The 24,602-nt window shown below is 37.5% G+C and overlaps 1 long non-coding RNA gene across 1 annotated transcript in view; it reads left to right on the forward strand.

Annotated features, from left to right (window-relative positions):
* Positions 1-15,880: 15,880 nt before the first annotated feature.
* Positions 15,881-24,602, forward strand: part of LOC149229634 (uncharacterized) — a 105,325-nt gene continuing 96,603 nt past the window's right edge. Inside the window, exons 1-3 of the long non-coding RNA XR_016247303.1 lie at positions 15,881-16,090; positions 16,198-16,261; positions 16,486-16,569. This is a non-coding gene — a long non-coding RNA (uncharacterized LOC149229634). The remainder of the gene's footprint in view (positions 16,091-16,197; positions 16,262-16,485; positions 16,570-24,602) is intronic.

Here is a 24,602-nt window from a genome sequence, read left to right on the forward strand (position 1 = left end):
CCCTAAAAGACGTTTTTTTGAAAAGTCACCTCAGGTAAATATGAATTTTCAACTCAATATTCATTGTCAGTAGTTGTAGTCCTAGAATAGATCTTTCTAATGAGGTATTGTGTGCATCAAACAAAGATCGTATGCCAAAGTTACGACCTCGGGAAGTTTATGTACCAATTTACCTCAACGGGGCCCATAGTTTAGAGTTTCATCTCCTAAGGTTGGGTTTTTGGATGTTTTTGGGTTTTCCATTGTTTCTAAATAATAAATAGGCCTTCAAGTCTCATTGTAACACAGTTCGAAGGCATGTAGCCACCACATCTCTTTAAGAGATAAGTTACCATTACGTGAGCTAGTTTACGTCCATTCTGTATGTAAGCATATTTAGTTCTTTGATATCAATGAAATGAATTTTTATGTTTGTTGGATCTCTGTGTGGTTATATTTGTAATTTGTCATGTTTCAGTTTAAATTCAGATCAAAGATGATGCCATCCAACCCATAGATGACGAACTAGGTTCTCTGGTAGAACCTCCTCCTATGGTGTCCATCTCCTATTTGATGAGATGGGAATCACACCTCCACCAGAAGACAGAGTCATGGACATATGTAATGTCACATTTGATCAACTGAAGGAAAGGATCATGTAATAAAAGTGAAGGTTCTTCACAAATGATCCTCAAAATCTAGTCTCTGTATCCACTTAAAAGCTTACGATTGTAAATACTAGGAGGAATCCATGGGAAATCATGATAACTATTGTTTCTTTCTCTACAACAACACAAGATAACACAAAGTATATGTTTAATGAGAATTCACGATTGAGGAAAGAGTTATATGTATTAAAGAAACAAGCGAAACATCTCGCCGCAGAAAACCAACGACTATCTTCCTACAAATTCAACACATCATAAAGGAATTTAACCATATAGGAGGAATTGAGGCCAATGGAGGATACCATGGTGCAATTTTATGACGAAATGATACTTCTCCATGAAGTAGTGGCACCTCTTGTTGGTATACAAAAGAAAACACAAGAAGTCTTAAAGCTCCTCGAAGTGGAAAACATAGTTATTGATTAAATCTAGGAATGGCCTGCCAAGTATCAAGATATTCCACAATAGTTGGTTAGAAAGGATGTATTGTCGCTAAAGTGGAAAGAGTACAACTAAGACTCCACCATCAAAATTACATTTGTCTCAGAGAACAATCAACTAACACTATTGCTGCCTATAGTCAACTGCACAAGGGTTTAGAGTCTCTAGCACAAGAACACAAGATGCCTTCAGTGGGATCACTTAGAGAGATAAGAGGAAGGGAAATCATCTTACAAGAAGTGAGGCAGTACATTGAGCAAATCAAGCATACATCATAACAAGAAGGCTTAGAGATCACTAAAGACATTATTTTACAATATGTTATTGCACCAACTAAATCGCACATGAAATTGTCATGGATATGGAATAATGTACAATCAAGCTCCAAATCCATATTGCAGAAGCACTAGAGGTGAAGATACGACTTGTAGTAGACTTGCCAGTCCTGATCAAAGTTATTTCTATGTAATCCAGAGCATGGCATACATATATTACCAATGAGCTCCATGAAGAAGCAAATGACTTATCTATTTGAAAGTATTTTTGTCCTATTAGAAGTTTTGTCTCATATAGCCATTGTCTTATATGTATATTGTCTTTTGTAATGAGTTTAATGTAGTGAATTCCAAGAGACACATGTGGAATGTAAAAGGTCATGTATAGAATGTGAAAGTTGTATGGAAGACCATAGGTCATCGAAGTTGAAAAGTCATGAGGAAACTCAAAAGTCATTGTCATTTGTTATAAATAGCTCCTCATAACTCAAGTAAGGGGCTTGGATTATTATAGTTTGGCCTTCGCTACTCCTGTATTGCATTGGAGGCAAATCATTCTTTGGAGAATCAAGTTGTTTCCACTACTGGATCTAGTGTTTCACCTATGTAAAAGTGTACTTGGAATTTTTCATTAATAATTAGAAGCTCCTTGAGCCAACACTTTTTCATGCATGTATCGTGACTATAGTAAGACTGGATTCTTGATATGTTTGCGGTATATGTTAGTGTAATACATACTAAGGCTAATGAACTATTTCATTGCTTAGATATGGATATTGTTGAATGAGTGTTGTTATGCTTTTACGATTGTTGTTTATCTTGTGAACTAATTTGCAAGTAAATCAACAGGTCTTTCTCTTCTGCTCGCGGGTCTCTCTTAGGATAGTACTATTACTTCCCTAACCAAAGGCTCATTTCCCTTTACCAGTCGTGGAAGTTTCTTTTGCATTCTACATTTGGTGTCACACAAAGCTTACATACTTGTTTCCCCAAAGAGGTATTTGTGATCTCTTGTGTATGTGTTGTAACCAAGGTGTACCTAAAACCTTTGCAATGGTGGTTGGACCATATAGCCGGATGGGAATCCTACACCAAATGGTGTGAGGTCTAATTGGGACCTCACATCAGGGAGATCCCTTGTATGTTGGTGGTATCCAACACTGTCAATACCACGTGCACGCTTGATCCATACACTTTTCTTGCTACTAGCCTCCTTGAGTGATTCTGAACCCTCGTACATATTTCCAATCACTAATAGAGGGATATAACTTTGAGGTCCACATCCATGATTTCAGTCATTACGATTGGCAGTGCCACGATTCTTGCAGATAATCTTTAGCTACCTATTGAATGGCCTTGTGCTCTTTTTAGGAGATCCTTGTTTTGCACCATGTGCATTTCCAGCCACAATCTCCGCCTTTGAACAATTGACGAATCAAATATGGGATGACAAAGAAGAGTACGAAGGTGTGGCCATTTTGCCAAATGGGCCACTAGATTACCAGAGGTAGCGAATGAGCTTAATTATCTGGAATTTCAAGTCATATTAAATCACCATAAATAAATCAGTTATATGAAATTATTGTCGTATGAAATCATTAAATGTCTTATTTTTTTTGCTTGTTTGTCAATTTGTTTATGTTCTTCTACCTAGGTTTAACTTGTGGTTTAGAAACCACTATCTAGAAGCATCTAAGCGCCCGTCACCTATTGAATGGCCTTGTGTTCTTTTTAGGAGATCCTTGTTTTGCACCATGTGCATTTTCAGCCACAATCTCCGCCTTTGAACAATTGGCCAATCAATCTCTACACCTTCATTTTAATATACAAGAAAACCACATCCAAATAAATAAGGGTTCATGCACCATGCCCTTGGCATCTCACATTTACTTCTCCACAAGTGAAATCTTCTGTGAAAAAAACCTTCAAAGCCTCCTTTTTACAGTAAATGTCGACAAGCCTTTCTTACTGTCAACAACACCTCTACATATGTGATCTAGAGGCACATGCCTCCATGTGGATCACTGAGTTCCTGCAGAAAATACCTTCATGCCTTCCATGGCTTGAACTAACCGCTCTCTCCAACATATCATATCAGTTGCATTAGTAGCACCATTGTCAACTCAATGCACGACTTCATTGAGATTATGGTAGCAATGCCTCTCTCATATTAACTCGTGATATTATTGGTAGCTTATGTAGGCTTTCAATTTTTATCCTTGGATGGCAGTAAACAATGCCAGCAAGCCATGCGTTCCTATACATTGAACGCAACATCATCCGCTCGCAGGGCCTTTATTTGAATCTAAGCAACCGGTTCGAAGAGGATCTTTTTGACGCTCATTAATTTGAAAATTGAAAATTTAATTTTAAATCATTAAAAAAAACAAATAAAATACCTCAATCGTTTTTAAAATACCTGCCAACAAAGTTGGCTGCAGAAGTCAACGGCCCGAAAGAATTCGAGGACTGGGCTGTTGGCACAATATTTAGGCCAACATTTTGGTTTAGTAGCCGAGGATACAATGTACCCGTGTAGCCTCAAGATTCGAAAACCCATGGCCGTAACATCAATATCAGTGACAGTGACAGGATTCTCTCTTCCAGTTCCAATGCCTCTTTCGTCCCAATGGCTGCGCATCAATCTCGGAGATAAGAAAATTCGGATTTGGGATGCTTAAGAAACATAATCCCATGCTTATGAAACGCAAGTCGAGTCTTCGCCAACACAAGCAATGATCTTGCTTGAACCACCTGCATAATAAAAAACAGTAAGAAGTCGAATTGGAATATTTAGAGACGAGAAAAACAAAGGAATCTTGTACCTGGATCGAATGTTGGGATCAATCATTCTCCTCTTTCTCCTAGAAAAGAATCTTCCACATCAAATGCTTTCTTAGGTAAGCTTATCTAGCCACTTAATTCTAAAGATATTAAAATGCTGGATAATATTTAAGTTAACTCTTCTCGTTCTCTTGCTACTTTTTCATCTGTTTCTTTTCTTTATGCAAACTCTGACTCTATTCCTCAATCCACCAATGGATTGCAACATGAAAAATTTCCTACTCTGAGTAGGAATCCCTCTCTTCCTACTAAATAGTTTCACCCTCGCGAATATGTTATCTCTCAAAACCATCTTTTAAGAACTTCTAGCACCAAGTCGAATTGAAATATTATGTGCGTACTCGATCATAGATAGATGCTTCTGTGTTTGGTGGCACTGCTTCCTGTATTAAGCGTGCTGAAGAAACGTGGGATGCGTTGTGTGTTGACAAAGGCGTCGAGAGTGAGATGATGATGTCGACTCATCATCTCACTGGGTCCTATGTTTCTTGCTGGGGTTGGATGTTTCCTAGGGACTTTCAGTAGAGTTCGAGATTATTCTAGGGGAAATGTTTTTTCAGTTAATGGTTGGACTATTTGAATTTTTTGTTTATATGCCTATGATGCCATCAACCGGGTCACCTTAAAGTGACATGTCATTTCAAGATTAGTACGTGCTCCAAGTACTCAGTTGCTCTTAAACCTGGACTATGCCAAGTTTCTCTAAGTTCCTCAGTGTGGAGTAGTTTAGTCTAGTAGTTTTCAGGACCAATAGGTCTAATGCAATGGGGGGTTAGTCACTCACTTGTAGTGGCTTCTAATGTGTTAGTAGATGATGTGGGTTCCCTTAATATGATCTCTAAGGGAAAGTTTACTGAGGAGATATTGATTAAAAAGGCTTCAGGTACTATACATGTTGTGGGTGAGGTGTCTGTGTCTCTAGCCATTGTATCCTCTCACCTCGATTTTGTGGAGGGGGAACTCCCTCAATCATCTAGTGTTGTTAGGTCTACAGACTTAGAGAGGAGCCTATCGTTAGTATGTGGGGGTGAACTTGCTCATTATGGTGAACCCTCTTATGATGGTTCTCGTCCATTTACTAGGCATGCTTCTTTGGTGGCCCCTTCTACCATAGTATGGTGCATTATGGAGAGACGAGCAAAACAAAGGACTCTTGTACCTGGATCGAATGTTGGGATCAATCATTCTCCTCTTTCTCCTGGAAAAGAATCTTCCACATCAAATGCTTTCTTCGGTAAGCTTATCTAGCCACTTAATTCTCAAGATATTAAAATGCTGGATAATATTTAAGTTAACTCTTCTCGTTCTCTTGCTACTTTTTCATCTGTTTCTTTTCTTTATGCAAACTCTGACTCTATTCCTCAATCCACCAATGGATTGCAACATGAAAAATTTCCTACTCTGAGTAGGAATCCCTCTCTTCCTACTAAATAGTTTCACCCTCGCGAATATGTTATCTCTCAAAACCATCTTTTAAGAACTTCTAGCACCCCTTATACATCTTTGTTTATCTCCAGCCTTTTCAATCATTCTAACTTTTTTAGCCCCTCAGAAAGGTGTCATGAACACCCTCTTTTCTCTGTACAACCTCTTCCTCCCCTGAATCCTCAACATTCTTTTTACCTTGAGAAGGGGGTCTCTTCTATATCTGATTTGTATCCCCTTAACCCCTTGACCCCGGGAGGTTGCAATCTAAAGAGGGATCTTTAAGGATCTCACAAATATTTATGTTAACCATAGGGAACTTAGAGTGGAGAATCCCTCTAATGAATGTTCACAATAATCATGATTTCCTATAAAATCTAGGGAGTTGGGTGCCCTTCCAATAAACATGCTATTCATAGACTAGTTGGTCTCCACAAACCCTTTGTGATCTTTATTAAAGAAACTATGGGGTGAGGTTATAAAGCTAGGGAGGACTTTCATAAGATTTGTCCTGTGTGGTATATATGCTTCGTTGATGATGTGGGACACTCTATGGGTTTGTTGGACATGTGCAACACATTTGATGTTTTTCTTAGACCCTTCTTTTCCAAGGTTGTTATAATTTTGGATGGTCATCTTAGAGGATTTGAGAGTCTTGTCTTACTTGTCAATTGTTATGGGTCATATGAGGATATAAAGGTGTTTTGGAGATAGATTAAGGAAAGTGGTTTGATGTAGGAAAACTCACTCATTTTAGCTAGGGACTTGAACTTCATCACTTCTGCTAGTGAATTTTTGGGGGTTAATGCTCAGACTGACCCTATTGCCCCAATTTTCTCTCAACTAATTTAGGACTCCAACCTTATTTATGTTTGTCCAATACCTCTAGCCCCTACCTAGAAGAATGGGAAGTTGGGGGCTCATGGGATTTCTTAAAGGTCGGACCATTTTCTAATAGTTTAACCCTCGACTGCTAGGATGGGGAATGTTTGGTCCTAGATCTATTCGGAGGGCTTATATTATCATTTTCCTATCTTCCTGCAACTATTTTTGAATGCTTCCCCCATCAGGTTTCCTTTCAAGTTCAATTGCTCCTAGATAAAAGATTATTCCTTCATCTATTTGGTTAATTCCTATTGGAAGGATTTTTCATTTGGGCCCTCACATTCTGCTATGGAATCTTGGGTTTAAAAAATGAAGGAACTTAAAAAAAATGTCAAAATTTGGGCTAAGAATAAAAAAATAGTGATAGAGGGAGTTGGGATCTATTGAATTAGAGTACATGACCACCTTTCAATCCTATACCTCCTCAAATTTTCTTAATGAAGTGAAATTTTATCTCTATAGTCTAGAAGATAGGAAAGCTCTATTACTTAAAGCTATCAAGGAGGAGTGGCAATTAGAAAGCAGAGTTATCTGGGTTAAGGGAGGAGGTGGAAACACCAATTTTTTCCATAAATTTGCAAACTTTAGGAGAGTTACAAACTCTATTTGCGACATAATGGATGTTGACGGAAATACTTGTAGCTCAAAAGTGGAATTAGAGGAGGTTTCAAAGACTCACCTTTCTATTCTTTCCAAAGATTCAGGAAAAAAATCAATTTCAGCATAATGTCATGTTATACATCAGTTTCCTTACTTCTTTTTAGAGTAGGACTCAACTAAGGTGGGTGGCTCTGTCTCTTTGGATGAAATTAAATCAGTCTTAAAATTATTTGCTAAGGATAAAAGCCTTGGTCCAAATGGGTGGACCATTGAGCTATACCTTGCTTTCTTTGATTTTTTGAGGAAAGTAATTCTACGGGGTGTGGAGGAGGCTAGAATAGTAGGGTTGGTTTCTGGGGAAATAAATGCTACCTTTATTGCTCTTATACCTAAATGATCCAAGCCTTCTACTTTTAATGATTTCAAATTGCTTTATTTAGATGCAATATGATCTATAAAATTATTGCTAAAATCATCTCAAACAAATTGAAAAGTAAACTCTCTGAAATGTTATCGCTGGAATAATTTGGGTTCCTCCCTAAATCCTAGATTCATGATGCTATATGTGTGGCTCAAGAGTCCCTCCATAACATCAATACTAAAAAACTTGAAGCTATGATTTTAAAAATGGATTTGGTTAAATCATATGACAAAGTTAATTGGGACTTTATTAGGTTGCTACTACTCCATATTGGTCTTGACTTGAGGGTCACAAACTAGATTATGGATTGTGCTAAAATCTACAAATTTTGGGTGCCTGTAAATGGGTCTCCAACTGGTTTCTTCAACCATATCAAGGCTGGAGACAAGGGTGCCTACTATCTCCTCTATTATTCCTACCTTTTCATAGAAGGCTTGAGTATAATGGTCACTAAAGCTAAAAAATAATGGACTTATAAAATGGGTGAAGGTGACAAAATCTTTGTATATTAGACATCTACTTTTTGTGGATGATGTTTTTGTTTTTTGGGAAGGTAGGGTTGTTGAATGGGACATTTTTCATAGAATATTCACTACTTTTTTCCATGCATCTATTATGGATATCAACAGTAAAAAATCTTCTTTCCTTTAGAGTAGGACTTCAGCTGAGACCATAGCCTCCATTAATTCTTTCTTGCCCTATAAGGTGGAATCAATTAAGAAAGGATTCACATATATTGGATTCCAATTGAAACTGAATTGTTACCACTTGGAAGATTGATCCTGGTTAATTAAGAATTTAAAGAAGAATTGGTAGCTAGTGTTACAAGTGGTTATCTCTAGGAGGTAGAACAATTTAAGTAAACTCAGAGTTGGAGAGTATCCCGCTGTATTGGTTAACACTCTCTAATATCTCGAAATTAATTATTAGGAAGATTCATTAATGCATGTTTAATTTCCTCTCATCTAGTAAAAAGGAAAAGGAAGTTATCCATTTGGAAAAATGGGACCTTTTATTTCAACATAAAATCCTAGGGGATTGGGGTTTCAAAAATCTACACTGGTTTCTCTTATGCTCTCAATGAAGAGCCTTTATAGTGCTACGAATGGTTTTGGTATTTGGAATCAAATTATTAAGGACAAATACTTAAAGAAAAGTTATCTACCATTGGTGGACTAAGATCCTTTGACAAGCATGTTAATAACTCTGGTTCTACTACCTGGAGGCGCTTGTTGGAATCTTTCCCTTGGCTCTCCTCCCGTCTTTCCTGGAAGGTGGGTAAGGGTAATCAGATCATTCATGGGAAGGATGATTTTAGAATATGACACTTTTTATAAACTATCTCCAAAGCTAGAAATAATTTTACATGGACCATTGGCTATGAATGGGACCTTTTGTAAAAGGTGATTTCTAACAGTATTTACCTAGATAACAAAGATGATTTCATATTCTAGAGTTGGAATACCTCTTATGGACAGGTTTCAGCTAGACTAGCTTTTGAATCTATCTCCTCTTCCACACTAAAACATAGATATATTTGGTGGCACATAAAGATATGGAAATGGCCATTGCCTCAAAAAATCTGGTGCTTTGGTTAGATCTCTCCAAGAAACTATATTCTTACATTGGACAATCTACAACAAAGAGAATTCATCGGCCTGAATGTTTTCTATCTTTGTATGAGTGGGCCTAAATTTGTGGAACCAACTTTATTCAATTCTCCTTTACCAAGGTTGTATGTAAATACATATTATTTTTTTCTTAGACATTAGCTCATTGGATCAACCCCTTCTTTTCAATCCTACCTCTACTGGTGGGATCAAGATATGGGCATATTTAATACACTACCAATATTTCTTGTTCGGGCACCTTGAAGGTGAGGAAAAAATACATATTTGAATATTTGACCATCAATGTTGATCATATACTAACTTAGTGTTGAAATATGTAAGTAGGTTCGGTCTTCATAATGGCATATGTAATCATGATTTTGTGTATTTAATGAAAAAGAGAAAAATAAAATTATTATTTGTATTCTTGAGTCATTGGTTTCATGCTCAAGGGAAATTTAATTTTAGGTCAAGCACCCATTGAGTGCTTCTAGGTTTGTCATAAAGTCAATTGAGTCTTTATCATGTATTGAAGACCCATTTGGGCATGTTACATATTGTAAAGAAAAAGTTATTGAGTCAAAATAAATTCAAAAGACCCTCCAAGACCTCGTCATGGCACAAAGATAAAGTTGGCCTACATGAAGGGACAAGTTAGACTCAAGAGAGAAATTCGTACTATTCACAAGCCTATAAATAAGAAGGAATTCAACCTCATTTGCTCACTCACTCAAGAAAGTTCGATCTCCTCAATATAGAAGTTGTAAAAGGACAAAGAAGAAGATCAAGATCGAAGATTTTATGCCTCTCTCCCTCTCTTTCGTTAGGGTTTCTACTATTTTTGGGCTAGATGAAATTATGAAGATGCAAGATCGAAGTTGTGAAGTTGCAAGGTTGAAGATGTGAAGTGGCAAGGTCGAAGATGTGAAGTTGCCTCTAGATTGAAGAAGCTGCTAGGTAAAAGTTTTTGAAGTTGCATCAAGGTTGAAGACGTGAAGCTACTAGGTCAAAGTTGTTGAAGCTGCTAGATCGAAGTTGCGGAAATTGTTGTTGGGATCGAAGTTGTTGGAGAAGTTGTTGGAAGGTCAAAGTTTGTTGGTCGAAGTTGTGGAAGGAAATCTCATCAAGAAGGAAGGATGAATTGGCATTAGAGGGTCTTGGTCAAGGGTCATAAGTCTTGGAATTAATCATTGAAGTTCTATAAGAAGAGAATTATTCTAGTGGGTTTTCCTCTCAATTGGAGAGGCTTTGGCCCTCACTGATCACCTATATCTTGTGTCCTATTGTCTCATTATTCTTTATGTTTTGGTAGTTGTTTAATGATAGATAACACTAATAATAATACAAAAACAAGAAGTTAATCAAGTAAAGTAAAAATACATCACAAGTAGTTATCAAAGTAAGAGAAACTACCGACACTTGTTTTCCCTTAGATTTCTCAACATGGGATTAGAGCTAAGGTGACTACATCAAGGAAGGGAAACATGAAGAAGGACACTCTAGGGCCCAAGTATAAAGAGATCATCCTGGAAACATCAAGAGCATCAATCATCAATAAAGACTAACCCTCTCATCATATTGAAAGGGAATAATTAAGAGAATCAAAGAAGACATCAAAACCTTAAATTATCCAAACAAGAGTTCCACACTTGAAGTGTTCTTGGGAAACTCACACACTCTATAATAATTATTATCAAGAAGGAATAATGAAGAACTTTTTGGTCTATTTTTCTAGGATGTATTGTCTACTCATGCGAATTATTAAGACATCCTTCTGCAATAGCAAGTATCCAACTGAAACCACCATCAAGGATCAAGTCATGTGCCAAGAAATGTACCCTTTGCAAGCCAAAATAATAAGAAAAAGAAGTCAAGCCAAGTGAAGTAGAAAGGAGGAAAATTTGTCCATCTTCTAGCCGCTTGTGTGAACTAGGTTCGGTCTTCATAATGGCATATGTAATCGTGATTTTGTATTCTTGAGGCATGGGTTTCATGCTCAAGGGAAATTTATTTCTAGGTCAAGGACCCATTGAGTGCTTATAGGTTTGTCATAGAGTCAATTGAGTCATTGTCATGTATTGAAGACCCATTTGGGCATGTTACATATTGTACAGAAAAAATTATTGAATCAAAATAAAGTCAAAAGGCCCTCCAAGACCTTATCATGGCACAAAGATCAAGTTGGATTATATGAAGGGAAAAGTCAACCTCAACAGAGAAATTCATACCCTCACAAGCCTATAAATAAGAAGAGTTTTGACCGCATTTTCTCACTCACTCAAAAAAGTTCGATCTCCTCAAGATAGAAGTTGGAAAAGGATGAAGAAGAAGAAGAAGATCAAGATTGAAGTTTTTGGGCCTCTCTCTCTCTCTCTTTCATTAGGGTTTCTTCTATTTTTGAGCTAGATGGAACTATGAAGTTACATCAAAATTGTGAAACTACAAGATCATAGTTGTGAAGCTGCAAGGTTTAAGTTGTGAAGATGCAAGGTCAAAATTGTTAAGCTACAAGGTCGAAGTTGTGAAGTTTCCTCTGGATCGAAGAAGTTGGTAAGTCAAAGCTGCTGAAGCTACATCAAGGTCGAAGTTGTGAAGCTTCTAGGTCGACATCACTGAAGCAACTTGGTCGAAGTTGTAGAAATTGTTGTTGGGGTTGAAGTTGCTGGAGAGGTCATTGGAAGGTCAAATTTTGTTGCTGGAATTTGTGGAAGTAAAGCTTATCAAGAAGGAAGGATGAATTGGTCTTGGACGGTCTTGTTCAAGGTTAACAAGTCTTGGAATTTTTCAATTGAAGATCTATAAGAAGAGAAGGATTCTGGTGGGTTTTCCTCTCAGATGGAGAGGTTTTGGCCCTGACTTATCACCTATATCTTGTGCCATATTATCTCATTATTCTTTATGATTTGGTAGTTGCTTGATGATACAGAACACTAATAATAATAAGAAAAGAATAATTTAATCAAGTAAAGTAAAAATACATCACAAATATTTATCAAAGTAAGAGAAATCACCTACACTTGTTTTCCCCTAGATTTCTCAACACTTATATTATTGGTTTTCGTAAGGAATACATGAGACTTGTGAATCCCAAAAATATTAACAAATATTGTTACCCTTTGGTATCTTAGTTATGCACCTTTGGATTTCTTGATGGTGCATCCCAAGAAGGCCAATGTATTAGGGGTGCCTTTGTCATGATTCATGGTCTTCTCTCTTTCCATATTGAGATGAACCTTGGATCCAAAAAAATCACTAAGGTGGAAATCATTGCTTGTTGGCCCACTTGCATATTTTGCTTCCTTAAAAAAGTTTGTTTTCTTACAAGTTTGTGGTGACTCATAATTGGCTAGTTATCAAGCTCCACAAACTTGGAGGCATTAAATTTGCCTTACTGGAAGTACATGATAACAAACATGAAGAAAAATTTCCAATACCTCTCTTTTCAACACATACATAGGGAATGGAACACTTAGGCAGACAACATATTGAAGAGGGAAATTTTCGTAGAAGAAAGATATATATTTTTTGAAGAATGGTAGGGTACACTATTGTCAAAAAGATAAAGAATTTTTCTTTTCTCAGTATATCAGTTTTTCTTAAACAGGACCAAGCACTGAACAAGGCCTTTCCATCTTCAAATTTGTTTAAACAACTTGTATATTTTATCTTGGAAAATGATCTCTCAATTTCTTAGAGAAATTAGTACAATGATAGTTTTTTTGTCCGTTACTTTTTGTTGGGATTATTAGCCAAGTTTTTGTCAGCTTTTCTCAATGCCTTACTTGTTGTGTTTACTAAGTTTCATCTAGTGATATTGTCATATTTTAGGATCTCTACTTTTGACATTTGGAATATTTCCTAGTTTTCTGCTTGTGGAGACTACTTTTGAAGCTATGCTTCAATGTAACATGTTTGTATGTAACCTTTTTATTTGAATAGAGAAGGTGAAAACTTTTCATAAAAATATAATAAATAAATAAGAGATTTGGCTATTAATCACTATTAGTTTATCATTGAACAATGCAACTTATAATGTTTAGAGTTGTCTCTAATAAGAATTTTTGAAGTTTCTACCAGAAGCCGGCAAAAAAAATTTGAGGTGAAATCTTGATTTTGCTTATTTAAATTGGGCTTTTGACTGCATATATGGATTTAGCACCCTGAAAAACCCCTAGGGCACTTTGATTGTGCAAATTTTACCCATCAAACTTGTGATTTCAATGAATTCCTGCTGGATTTTAGACAAATTAAATTGGAAACATAAATCGATTTTTTTTCAAAAATTCCATTAAAGACAACTCGATAATGTTTAACTTTGAAAAAGAACAAAAATCCAATATTGTTAAAAAAACTATTTCTCAAACATTTGATTGGACCATAACTTGAAAGTCTTATTGCAGCCTTTGCACAATATAATACCATATATCCAAGTAGTAATTTATGGATATTGTTACAATATTCATGCATTAATTTTTAAATACTTGTGTAACAATTTTTTATTCTTATGTTTTAGGCCATGATGTAATTTATGGATATTGTTACAATATTCAGGCATTATTATTATATACTTGTGTAATGATTTTTTATTCTTATTCTTTACAAAAACTATTCAAAATAAAATACTTGAAAATAATTCATACTTAGGTAAATAACATATCTACCATCAATTACTTCCAACCATAAAAAATGGATTAAAATAAAAGATAAATAAATACACTTACCTAGGGTATAATTGTAAATGTGTGGAGTTGCTAGTGGTTAGCACCAACCAAAATTTATGGAAGTTCGTGTATGATCAAACAATTTAGACGAAATCATTTTTTTCACTAATATCCAGTGATACAATTTATGTTGTTTAAGATACATATTTTAATGCATAAATGGAGTCAACATCCTCACAAACCCCTCGGAATTCGTATTTTACAAATTAAATAACTTAAACTCAAGTTTTTAAAAACATTTGCCATATTTTAGTTAAAATTAAACAACGATATCATGCCTAGAGAAATTCATTTCCCCATTGCCTATACCTCTAAACCTCTAAAGATAAACTTAATCCTGAAGGAGTCCATAATATTTTTTAAACCAGAAATATAATGGACAATCATCATATAATGGAAATTCTCGTTTCACTAGTATAGGAGCAAAAAGCGAATATGAAGGTATTCTATTAAAAAAAAATTGAGAGAATGTTGAAATCATCTAAATTATCTTCATCACAATGCACAACGGTTTTTTTTATCAAAACGATTATAAAGGGAGACATGTTTTTTTATTAGAATGATTATAAAAAGAGGTTGTGCTTTTTCTAATATGGTCATTTTTATAGGCATCTTTATTACCCATTGTAGATTCTGAAATATTTCCAAAATTTGTAATCTATATAAATTCAACACTCCAATGCATGCAACAATTTTGGTGTATTAAAAAATACTAGGAATCATTGAAATTAGCATGAGACAAAACACAATGAAAATTAAAATTATGTTTACCCAACAATACACAGATGTTTCTCTTTCTGCTTGCACTAGTTTAGATATCAAGAGTGATGAAAAATCCTTAAATGCATTGTGTGTTTACATAGGCATTGAAGGTGGGATGATCAGGTAGTAGTAATGGAAATATGGGTTGATGGAGAAGATATGTTAGTAGTAATGGAAATATGGGTTGATAGAGAAGATATGTTGTAGAAATAATGAGGAGACAAATACAATGAGAAAAACACAATAAGTAATATAAATATTGATTTTTAAATATTAATATGGTAAATCTTGATTTAGAACTCAATTTAGGTATTAAGATTGATGAAAAAAACACTAAATGTGTTGTGTGTTTACAAAGATATTGTAAGTGAAATGATTAGGTCGTAGTAATGGAAATATTATAGAGATATTGAAAGTGAGATGATGGGGTGGTAGTAATGGAAATATGGGTAGATAAAGAATACATGTTGTAGAACTTATGAGGAGACAAATACAATGAGAAAAACAGAATAAGTAATATAAATATTGATCCACTAAACCTTAATTTCTAATTCAGAGTTTATATATTAAACATTATCTTCAGCACTCCCCCTTAATGTTTAATGAGGTGATTCCATGTATCTTTTTCATATAATGAAACTTTTGTTTTGGAATTGCTTTGGTAAATATAAGAACAAGTTATCATTTTTTTTACAAATTTTATTTTAATCTCCTTTTGGCATAGGATCCCTTCTCAAATGATATTTGATATCAATATGTTTAGTATAATTATGAAAAATTGGATTTTTACTCATGGGAATTGTAAATTGTAAATATGTTGTCGCACACCCCAAGGTGAATACGGTTCAAAAAATAAAAAGATGAAGAATTATATTATAAATCTTATTGGTTACTTCTATGTTAAGTCATAGAGAGTACAAAAGTTCTCACAGTTTAATGTTTCATGAAGTTCCACACAACTGGAAACATTATAAGTTAAACGTTCACATTTAAAATACTTACTGCTCTAAAGTAATCATACGACATTATTATAAGCCTGGCATATCATAAGGATGCTACGCGGTTAAAGTTTTTAAATCATTCAATGTAGAAATTACATTACATAACTCTGCAACCCTAGCTGTCTCAATCATGGTTATTACAAGTGTTTGGAATCCTTAAAACGCAAGATCTGACCGTCCACTTGGCAGCTTCTCCATGTAATATATCTATAGATCGATGATCCTCTTGAATCAGGCCCATGGGACGGTGTAATTTGATTGGGGCGATTAGAGATGAACTAACCCAACCCTTCCCTGGCGACCAGTCTCATTTTCTTGCTTAGTTGTTCTGGTTTCGTCTCTCTGCTCAGATGAGGATTTGCTGGTTCAACCGGGATTAAAACAGTGTTAACCGCTCAAAACTCTTGTCCCTTCTTTGGACATCCTATCTTCACCATGGAAGAGGCCCAGCTCCTCAGGTAAATAAATTCTTTCCCTTACGGCCTGTAGTACACAGTTATAGATTTCCTACAATTTCTTTTGTAACTTGCTCACCGGATTTTTAATTGACATGGTTCCCTTGTAGGAGCTTGGCTATGCTTCTTCCCGAATGATTCTGGGTTTCCCACACGTTCCCGGTCTTTGTACAGGTATTAAATTGTACATGGTTGGAGGTCTTTTCTCTTTTCACTTCTGCTGAAGGTATTGTTTGAACATAACTAGCCTCGGTCATTTTATAACACAAGATTGACTGTTCCAGCAGGGTTCCTCTCGTTCAACTACCAGGTCAAGGTTATTCTATGTATGTTTCTTTTTTAGAGAATTCTCAATTTGGAACTAAGCTTATCCTTTCTACTGTTTTTGTATGACACAGGTATGCCACAGTCTGGGTTGTGTTGGGTGGTTTCTTTAGTTACACTTTCACAAATTCTTATCTGCTCTGGCTACATGGTTTCAGGTGTGAAATTCGCCTCTCCCAAATTCTAGATGGGAATAAGTTCGTAAACTTGCAAATTTTGTTTTTCAATGAAGAAAACCCAATAGGGAATTTTTTTTGGGTTTTCACAGTTTTGTTTTTTATAAATTTTGAGGATAGACTATAACAGTTTCCACTTAAAAAAACTCAACCCTTTGGGTTCACTCTATATCGTTCATCTAGTTATACATTCATACCCTCTCAAGGATAAGGACAGAATGTGTTAATACAAATAATCTCTTTAAGTTATTCAATTTTTTCTCTTTTCTGTCAAGAAAGCGTATACGATAATTAAGCGTGAGTCTCTTTTTATCAATATAGAGATACAATTTTCTTATGAAATTTGGTAGAACACTTTTCTTGTTCTTTTCTACCCTTTACTATCTATTCTTGTAATAAATTATTGAGGTTGTTCCCTTACACTTACTGTTTGTATTCAAGCACTTTAAACTCTCATTTATGCATGAAAAATGGGAATTACTGTTCCTATTTACTGTCCATATTTAAGAATCGAATATTTGTATTTGTGAAAGAATATCAGGTATTTCCCTTCCTTTTTTTTACAGTATAACGCCACTAGTACAAATTTGTACTGTCTTGTCGTGGATAGTTTAGGGACTGTCGCTAGGTCTGCCATTTCCTGGCTGGGACCGAGGACTAAGCCTTCTCCTCCATGGCCTAATCATTGTAATACTGAAATGTGTATTTCTAATAACATAGTTAATTTATTTTTCTAATTCTTGTTTCATATCCTCTATTGGTTTACTGAAACCCTAACCTAACTGAGGATTGTCACAGGAAAACATGTTCTCTACAATTATGCTAACATTACACAATTTTTCTTTCTTTTGACGACACTTTCCATACTCTCTCTCTCAGAGGTCACTGTCTTGTGAGATCAATAAAGTTTTCAGATCTAATTTCTGTTCTATTAAAATCATATATATATATATATATATAGAGACATTCAAATAATCTTCACATTCCAATATATATATATATATATATATAGAAATTCAAATAATAAATCTTCACATTCCAAATCTATAATCACATACAGATAGAGGGTTAGCAAAAATACTTATCTGTTATTCTTCTAAATTATTTATAACTCCAACTATTGGGAAAACAATGCTCCTCCCAACCTTGAGGCCAAAATTTCCCCTGCACCCCCCCCAAGCTTGCTGCACACCCAAGTAGCTTACATGATAGTTTAATAAAATTTGCTTAGGCTATCTGATCCTAGCCAGATGTAGCCCCAAACCGTAAGTATGATCTTTAAAGCCTCAAACGGACTCTGCTGGCCAACCAGCTCAAGAGTTTGATTCCTCTATCTCTTTCCTCCTCTTTCCTCAGGTTCAAAAAATCCCCTCTTGGCCTTCTCTTGGAAGTTTTTATTTCCAATGGAGGAGTTTGGGTAAGTAACTACCTTGCCCATAATTGTCTAACTACCTTGGGTAAGCTTTATATAGCATTGCTTCCCAATATTGGTTCATAATAAAGTGTTGTAGCGGCTACAACCACCCTCCAAATTTTTTCCCTAGCTTTGTTTTGGAGCCTCCATACCAACCATCCTTAGTAGCATGTCTTGCACTATCAAGTACATGAGCTTCATTAGTTTTCTAGCAGCTTGCCAGCCTGTGCATGATAGCTTGCTTCACTCCCCTCACAGGCTGCTTCCTCGAACTTGACTTGGTCTAGCTGCTAGCTGAGCAACTCCTCAAGAAATTGTGCAATTATGGAGGGGAACTAGTATTCCCTTCAGAAATTGTGCAAATTTGACTGGCAGCCTGTTGGGCTTAGAACATGCGCAATCCTGTCAGACAGTCTTCCCAATGAAAACTAGGCAATATAGCCCAACAGGACAGCTCAGCCCAGCAGTTGTGCAATTCAGGGTAGCAATCAGCTGCTCCTCCCAGAAATTCTGTAATCCCTCTAGACAGCTAGCTTAGCTTCCTCCTAGAAATTGCACAAAAATGTCCCCTAGTCAAGCAGGTTGTTGCATGTGCCTTTAGGTTGACCGGCTCCACCTGGGACCGAGAAAACTGGACTTGCATGCATGGGCTGCTTTTTCCTGAAATAGCAAAAATCAACATGCAAAAAGCATCCTAGATTTTAGGGAGCTATTTTTAGCAGCTAGAGGTTACATGCAAAGTTCTTTTTAGAAAGTTTCCTCCAAGTATCGCTTTTTCCTACATTTATGGCATATGCGTCATGACCCTGAAACTTATTTATTCGATGCTTCAAAGCTCATTCTTCACATTGATCTTGGAGCTTTGACATTCCACATCACATCTATTAGTCTTCGACACATCCAGCTCAACTATTTCCGGGTAAGTCCGCTTTACTTGTCTTTTGTAGCATTTCTGTCACTTTTTGTGTTTTGGGTTGTGTGAGTGTTGTTTGCTTGATTTCTATGAACACTTGTTGTCATTTGCATGAATTCTAACTTGTACAAACATCGTTCTAGTTTTCATTAGCATCTCATTATTGTCGCATGCATGACACTATTTTGCACGAACGGTCACCGATTTGGCGACTCGTTTCACACACATGCATGTTGTTCCATTTTCTGAATCTTACATTCACTGTTTTCATGCATGATCATTCACTCCTTCTTATACTTAGTATCGCCATGCATTCACATCTTCATTTGCTTTCAGTTGCCCGTCGGCGGGTTTGGGAAACCTTGGCCCAGACTCTACCTCACCAAGACAACATTGCACAATTCTGAGAGGGAAGGCTCTGCCTTCCTCCTAGAAAATTCACAATTATGGCCAGTGACTATCCTCTAGTCTTACCTTGTACAATTCTGAGAGGCAGTGACTGCTGGCCTAGAAAATTGTGCAATGCAATTCCTGGGCCTGCATCACTTTCTAGTTGGAATTGTGCATTGTGAAATCTCAGCACCCAGCAGGCCAATCTAGATTGCGCATTGCACAATTCCAGTAGTCAACCAACCTACCAACAGTTCGGACTACCTTCTGTGCAGTTCTGCAAGTTAGTCTCCCGGCCTCCCAGTGAAAATTGTGCAATCCTTTCCAATCAGTCCCCAGGTATGTTGCATGTCATCCCCCAAGTTTGCTTTGGTTTTAGCTAAAAGATTTCTTGCCATGCATGTCACCATGTCTCCAGATATAGTAGGTGTTTGTCTGTCTCTTAGCAGTTCAGGATCAATGGCCTCCAAGAGAGTAGGATCAAAGGACACCAATGGAAGTGCAACTAGAGCAACAATTGAGTGAGTGTCTATGAGTTTGTCGATCTATGAAGACACCAAGCTGATCGTAGACAAAGACATCAAGATGAAATGGCAAGAGGTCAATGATGCATTCTCAAGCACATTTAGGGAAGATCTCGAAGACCGCCAAGTCTATGTGAACATTCACAAGTTCGGCTTGTACTGGATTGCATGCAGGTATCCTGCATTCCCATGCACGGACATGATACATTGGATCGTCTCACACACTGATCCCAAGACGATGACATTGAGTAGTGTCAGCGGGATGAAGATTGCTACCTTCAGGGCATAGGATTATCAACAGATGTACCATTTGTCGAAGCCAGTGATCACCATGGAGACACCCTTCAGCATACCCAACAATAATGCCAACTCCAAGGATATCTTGAAGAACTAGGTAAAGGAGCCAGCCAAATTCAGGATGACACCCAACCAAATTTACAAGACGAAGATATTGCGGAAGGCGTATCAATACTTGGTCATATTTGCATGTCACTTGTATGGTTAAGAGAGCACAAAGACCTTCTCATAGATTTGGGTGATCACATTGGAACAATTGGCCAATGAAGGCAAAGCATGTAACTGGTTTGACATATTGGGTCATAGGCTGAAGGAACAAGTAACAGGAGCTCGGTAGCTGCCTAAAGGTCAGAAAGAAGAAATCTACATGTCCACTTACATCTTGGATGCAATTTGTGCCCGTCAGCAGTTCCCGAGCATGAAGTGGGCATGGACATCGGCGAAAACCTTTATCAATACTTATTGTAAACTATTTTCCGAATGCAGCTTCAGAGGAGTTATCACACAACTGTCAGATCATTTTGTCACCTCGGTGTACAAGATGATATTTGAGCAGGATCCACCTTGCATGTTGAAGGCAACAATGGAGGCACTGATCGATGCAATGGATTGGTATGCCTCACCATCCGACACCTTCATACGGATTTACAGTGCAGAGAAGCCTTTGCATGTTTTGCCGAAGTATGCCTTGGACAAGCATGTCATGCAAGAAGTATCATACCACATCTCAACACGACTGTTAGCTAGGCTGCACTTGAAGAAGAAGGCACCTTGGCCCACTCTTTTGTTGCAGATCAGGTTGTACGAGATACCAAACCTCAAGCATGCATATGTCAAAACAGAGGAGATCAAGAAATATCATTTCGATGCCCGAAGCTTCAATACATATGACCCGCATTGTATTGTGAAAGATCACTGCGTGAGTGTACAGTTTAAGTGGATCCACAGGGCATGTCATTGGGGAGAGGAAGACCCATGGAGATATTGTTACATCTTTTCCAGGCCCAATGAACCAGTCCGCATCACTATGGAATGGTTAGTGAAGCAGTGTGAAGCAACATTCAGGAAAGCACTAGCAGCACCAACAATAGAGCTAAACATACTGGCGCACAAAAAAGGCAAGAGAAAGATTGTCGATAGCACATAGGCAGAAAAAAGTTGCAAGTTCAGAGCATACCCACTAGTGCATAAAGCATCTTTGGCAATAGAGGCAAAGAGAAAACAACGTGATAGGAGGACCACGCAAAGGCAGAGAGAAAAATAGAGGATGGAGGAAAGAGTGAAGGAGTTGCATGAGTTGAAGGAGAAACTCCGTAAGGAATAGGAGTTGTGCAAAAAGGAGAAGGAAGCTCAACAAGAACAGGTATAGTAGGGGGTGCAACATGTACAGATAGACGAAACTGCACCTGTATAGGTAGTATAGTCATCCAAACAGTTGGCACCAAGCAGACAGGGTGAGAAGTCGTAGGAGTAGGACTTCGCTCAAGAGATTGAACAAGCACTTGAGAAAATGGATACGGATATGAAGCAGCAAGAGTTAGAGAAAGACATCGACCTCATGCCTTACCACGAAGATGTCGACCCACTAGCTTCACTGGATCAGGAAGCAAAGAAGGTCCCAAGCGACCAAGGAGATATTGTGATACTTCGAGACAATCCAAAAGGAGAGATGCACAACATATCATTCGATGAGTCTCAACATAGATTTGTGCAATCATGTAGAGTGTCTACTCCAGATGAAAACACATCTCTTGCACAATTTAAGGAACAAGTGATTGTGTCTAACATGCGCAAGCATCCAACAGCATTGGCCAATGCTACCAGAGCATATGCTGAAGCCACTAGCTCAAGTGTTCGCTTCTTGATAGTAGAGAATGAGCGAATGGCTAAGGAGTTACAGATGACCAAGCAAGGAGGAGAACTGGTTACAACATTCACCCAAGAAAAGTTGAAGAAGGTGATACTAGATGAAGTATCGTCCCTTAAGACAGTCATGTGGGCATTTTATTCCAAGTTTGGTACCATGCATAAGGAAATTGTCCATCTCAACGGTTGGTAGCAACGATGTGCTAGGAGAGAACATATCTTGTCAAACGTGCATACTACTATTGACTACATGCAAACATGGACAATGAGATACAAGGGAGCCTTGTTACACTTTCCCAAGATGATGAAGCCCAGAGCAGTCGAGTTGAAGGCACACATCCGGAGTCAGATCTGGAACTATGAAGATCTCCCACAGCTCATCACTAGTTTGCAGGCTTCCCATGCACAGGTATTTAGGAGTATGGATGTTGTTGTGCATGCACATGCAATCCCATCTATTGGGAAACTCACTGAGGCAAAGACAAAGGCACAAGTCTGACTGGAGCTTGACTCATACTTTAATGAGTTGATGCGCATAGCCACCAGCAGAGACTTGGTGATCAGTGCAGTCACCATGCATCAGTATGTCATTGGTCTGACCCCATGTTATTAGATGAGTTGGACAGAGGAGCTAGAGAAGAGTACCCAGATGTAATGGAGGTAAGAGTTCATTTCCAGAAAGATGTCACCACAGATTACAAGGAAACCATTGTAGACTACCAAGCTTGGCATCAGTTCGCCATCGTCGACCATCATGAGGATGTTGAAGAGCTAGTCTTCCCACAGCTGTCTGAAACATAGTGATGTCTTTCATGGCTTGCTCAAACCTATTTTATCTCACATCGGTACATGTGCAAATTGTATGTAACGTCTTATCAAGTGGAAATTCAAGTGTCGATAGTTGGATGTAACAGTCATAGAGTAGATGAAGAATCATGAGGGTAGATGAACAATCACAAAGGGGAATGCCAAGGGACACCCCACCCTTTGCTATATATAGTCCCTCATAACTCATTATAGAGGCTTTTGGTTAGCCAAACTTCTGATAGGAGTATCTTAGAGAAATCTTGGAGAGTACTATAACGAGCCTTCACTTCTCCACTGTGCATAGCTAGTATATCTCTTTGGAGGAGCAGACAGCATTGACTGTAATGTTCTATTGTTGGAACTAGTGGTTGGTCACGATTGTATTGTATGATAGAAAATTTCACTTCTTAATATAACAGAGCCATCACGTTTCATGCATATGTTGTTATTGTATTTCAGCTAACTTGTTTACTCTAATAATATATGTATCTGTTTTCTTACACATGCATGTATGGCTTTCCTATATAGGTATGTATGAATCTTATTGAAATGTTCTATTGGTTTATCCATCACTTTGGATTGCTAGCTCACTTGACTTCTAGTTTTTGATGCATATTTTCTTGTGTGTTCCCTTCTTAACTCCATGCTTTCACAGGTTTCCAAGGGGCGCACTCACCTCACCCTCTGTGTGTTAGAATCATTCATGCACCTTCCTTGACTTGCTGCATATGTCACACCCTTGCTACCAACAGGGACATCTTACTTGCCTTTGTGTGCAACCGCAGTCAAGGCGATATCATACGACCCACTGCTAGGACTCCTACACCAAACAGTCTGAGGTCTAGTTGGGACTTCTTACCGGGGAGATCTCTTGACATGTTGGTGGGTCCAACACCATCAACATTTCTAGTGCTAGAAGGAGGGCCAGATGGCAAGCTGTGTCCTCATCCTATTTTGAACCTTTGCACATCTATCATGGATTCTATTACACTCATCCCTCCACGATGTCTTTCGCATGCCGAACCTCTCAACATCATGAGGGAGTTTTTTGATCTCTTGTCCGAATTCACGTATGATGGTGAAGGTGAAGTAGCCTAGCCTGAGTACTTAGAAGACTTCTATGCATTCCTTAATAATGCAGACGAGTTCTATGTAGAAGAGGTCAGTATGCTACTATCATACACACTTTGTGAATCCCCACAACGGTGGTGCTGCAGTCTACCTCCTAGCAGCATGCACTCACTTAAGCAGTTCTGTGATCTCATTGAATCTACTTTCCATCATTTTGATCCAGAACCTCTTGACCAAAAAATGTTACAACAACAGAATTCCCCGCATGAATCACCTATGGTATTTTGGGAATGCTTCCATGTGTTGGAGTTTCAATATTTGAAAAGCCAAATGAAATTTCCATATCTTTGGGATAGATTCGAATACTGCCTTAACAAATCAGTCCATCCCAAGAAGAAGTTCAAGCCCAAGCCTTGCTCAACATACTTTGGTGATGGAGCTGCACAATCACAGATGGACACTATCGCTATCACAAGTGACTTTTTTTCGTCCCCTCATCAAATAGCTCCACCACTACAGAGTGATGTGGGAGAACATGCACACACACCTGTTCAACTGTCACATCCTCCCGACATCACTTCTCTCAATTTTCACGCAGATTTGGTTGCGAAGCCCATGGGTTGTCACATGAATATTCTACCTCAACCTCCATCTTTGTGTTCCGATGATCCTCCAGATTACACTGTCCTGTGTTCTTCCATTATGGAATCTACACTTGTTTTGAACGAGGATC

Source organism: Pinus tabuliformis, chromosome J (assembly GCF_031772625.1).
Source record: "Pinus tabuliformis cultivar Carrire ecotype Pingquan chromosome J, CPIR1, whole genome shotgun sequence".
NCBI lineage: Eukaryota > Viridiplantae > Streptophyta > Pinopsida > Pinales > Pinaceae > Pinus > Pinus tabuliformis.